At 38.2% G+C, this 3,701-nt stretch overlaps 1 protein-coding gene across 5 annotated transcripts in view; it reads right to left on the reverse strand.

Moving 5' to 3' along the window:
- The window catches only part of Osbpl11 (oxysterol binding protein like 11), an 81,142-nt gene that overhangs the window by 58,020 nt on the left and 19,421 nt on the right, over positions 1 to 3,701 (reverse strand). The gene's annotated exons all lie outside the window — the stretch shown is intronic.

Genomic DNA, 3,701 nt, shown 5'->3' on the forward strand with positions numbered 1-3,701 from the left:
TTAGTTTTCGGCGGATACAACATCTTTGTTTGTATGTGGTGCTGAGGATTGAACCCGGGCCGCACGCATGCCAGGCGAGTGTGCTACCACTTGAGCCACATCCCCAGCCCCAAGAAACTATAATTTTTAATCACTTCCCCTAGCCAAACCAAAGCAAAGCAAATTTCAGTCACTTAAAATCCTTGGGGTTAGCCAGGTGCAGTGGCACACTCCTGTAATCCCAGTGACTTGGGAGGGTGAGATAGGAGGACTGCCAAGTTGGAGGCCAGTCACAGCAATTTAGCAAGACCCTATGTAAAAAAAGTGGGCAGAGGCTGGAGATGTAGCTCAGTGATAGAGTGCTTCCTTAGCATGCATGAGGCCCCGAGTTCAATCTCTAGTATAAAATAAAAACAAAATAATGGGGTTATGTTACTAAAAAAAGAAAATTCAAAAGCATTTCCAGAAGTAGCACTTGGAAACACTATGATGGATTTCCTAGCAGTAAAAATTTTGGCAAAGTTTAGTGAGTTTAATAAAAACACAAAACAGAGGGACAGGCATCTATTTAACTTTGCCCTATTTCAATGCCGGTGCTTATTTTTCCCAAAGATTTGAAGGGATTATTTAAATTAACATAAAATAGCTATTGACATTATCTTACACTTCTAAGACATATGACCTCCCCTTTATGTCCATATTAATCTAAAAACATTACTCTTGCAACCTGGAAAATTCTGTTAGCAAGAAAATGATCTCTTGTTGGTGCAGTGGCACTATAATCCCAATGGCTTGGTAAGCTGAAGCTCAGAGGATGACGAGTTTAAAGCCAGCCTCAGCAAAAAGCAAAATGCTAAAGCAACTCAGTGAGACCCTGTCTCTAAATAAAATACAAAATAGGGCTAGTTATATTGTTCAGTGATTGAGTGCTTAGTATGCATGAGGCCCTGAGACAACTTAGTGAGACTGTTATCAAAATAAATTTAAAAAAGCACGTGCCAGGCCCTGGTTTCAATCCCTGGAACTGCCAAGAAAAAAAAAAAAAAAGACAAGGTATTCTTAAAATGCTGCGTACTATTTAAATGTGTGAATATTCAAAAGCTCACAAAAAAAAAAAAAACTGAGATGGAAAAATGCAAATGAAATGTAATGAAAATGAAAAAAATAAATTAATAAAGGATCACAGAGAAACTGTCATGAGTATCCAGCACAGGTGCAATGCTTTTGTTAGTTCCTCTGCAGGATGTGGGAAAAAGGGGTAAGCAAGCAAAAGGACAGGCCTACTAAGCCTATGGCCTTTCCACATGTTCTTAACCTTTCTGTTCCCTCCTCATCGTTCCACCTATTTGCTTTATGCTGAAGATCCAATATAACTATGCTGTGCCTAAAGAACTCCAGCTAGATACACAGAAAATGGAAAAGGAAGTTTTAATCAAGGTGGGCCTACAGCAGTTGATGTGACAAATTGAGACCTCTATGATTGGACAAACTGGCAAAGAGTAAGGGCTCTGTGTTTTCAGTCGCAAACAGGAATGGACTGTCTTCATTCCTATACCTTCTGGTGCTGCTACACTGGCCTTGTGCAATAATATAAACAGTTGTGCCTTCTTCCCTGGCCTCAACTTGCCACTAATCTGAAATGCCATCTGTTATGGTTTGGATATGTGTACCCGCAAAAGCTCATGTGTGAGACAATGCAAGAAAGTTTCAAGGTGAAACAATTTGGTTATGAGAGCCTTAACCTAATCAATATATTAATCCACTTAAATGTATTAACCAGGTGGTAAATGTAGGTAGGTAGGGTATTGCTGACTGGGGGCATGCCTTCAGGGTATATATTTTGTCCCTGAAGCTCAGGGCTCAGCTCTCTCTGTGCTTCCTGATTGTCATGTCCTGAGATGCCCTTCCTCCTCCACATCCTTCTGCCCTGATGTTCTGCCTCACTTGGACCCAGAGCAATGGAGTCTGCCATCCATGAACTGAGACCTCTCAAACTATGAGAGCCAAATAAACTCTCTCTCCTCTAAATTGTTCTTGTTAGGTCTTTTGATAGCACAAGTGAAAAAACTAACATAAAACCTGTTATATATACTAAGCCTTATATGCTTAGATCTATTTGGGGCTTTCTTAATTGTGAGGCTTGTGAGGCTTTCTTAATAATATTTAATGTGCACAAAGTCCTAAGAGAACAAAGAATAGCATTAAGAAAAAAGATAAGCCAGGCATGCTGGTGCACACCTATAAATCCAGCTATCTGGGAGGCTAGGCAGGAGAACTGCCAGTTCCAGACCAGCCTGGACAACTTAGTGAGACTGTTATCAAAATAAATTTAAAAAAGCATGTGCCAGGCCCTGGTTTCAATCCCTGGTACTGCCAAGAACAACAACAAAAAAAAAGACAAGGAATTCTTAAAATGCTGTGTACTATTTAAATGTGTGAATATTCAAAAGCTCACAAAAAAAAAAAACTGAGATGGAAAAATGCAAATGAAAGGCTTGACATGCCCCCCCCTTTTTTTAAATAAAAAAATTAGAAATTTTTTTATTTAAAAATTTTTTTTATTTAAAAATGCTGCAGAGGTGCACACCAATAATACTAACTACTCAGGAGGCTAAGACATGGTTGCACATGACTATAATCCAGCTACTTCAGCTACTCAGGAGGTTGAGGCAGGAGGACTACAAATTCAAAGCCAGCCTGGGCAATTTAGTGAGATCCTATCTCAAAATAAAAATAAAATAAAAAGGGCTTTGGATGTAGCTTAGTGATAGAATGCCCTGGGTTCAATCTCTAATACCACCATCACAAAAAAAAAAAAAAAAAAAAAACTTTACTTTTCACTTTAGTAGGAAGGAGTGCCTTCTAAATTTTCCTACCCAGCTTTGACCTCTCATATGACCTCCAACTTCATAATGCCATCTCTATTCAATCCTTCAAGTTAAACAAGGACTAACCTTTTCTCTTAAAAAAAAAAAAAAAATCACATTTTTCATCAGTGCTTCTACTGCTCTCTAAAGTGTCCAAGAGCCATTCTTTCATATATTATTTTCATTTTCAAGTTACTTAAGGTAGGAAGGCAAATCCACCTCCTGTTATTCCATCATGGCCAAAAGTAGAAGTCTCCAGGTAAATGTGAATTAGAAACAGCATGATAGGGCTGGGGCTGTAGCTCAGTGGCAGAGTGCCTGCCTCGCACATGTGAGGCACTGGTTTCAATGCTCAGTAACACATAAAAATAAATAAAGATATTGTGTCCATCTATAACTAAAAAAATTTTTTAAAAAAAGAAAGAAACAGCATGATATAACTAACATATACAACTTTGAAAAAATAATGTCTATAAAAACAAGACTTTGGGGTAAGAATTATCTGATTTCAAATTCTAGTTTCATCACTAAACCACAATAAAATACCACTCCACACCAATGGGATACCATTTTAAACAAAAATCAAAGAATTACAAATATTGGCAAAGTTGTAGAAATTAGAATCCTGGTACATTGTTGGTGAGGATGTAAAATAGTATGGTAGCTGTGGAAAACAGTTTGGAGTCCCTCACTCCCAAATTAAACATGAGCCACCCATGCATGGTAGTATATGCCTCTAGTCCCAGCTACTTGGGATACTGAGGCAAGATGACTGCTTGAACCAGGAGTTTGAGGCAAGTTTGGGCAACACAGCAAGAACCCATCTCCTTAAAAATAATAATAATTATTATTATT

The sequence above is a fragment of the Marmota marmota genome, unplaced genomic scaffold, assembly GCF_001458135.2.
Source record: "Marmota marmota marmota unplaced genomic scaffold, marMar, whole genome shotgun sequence".
NCBI lineage: Eukaryota > Metazoa > Chordata > Mammalia > Rodentia > Sciuridae > Marmota > Marmota marmota.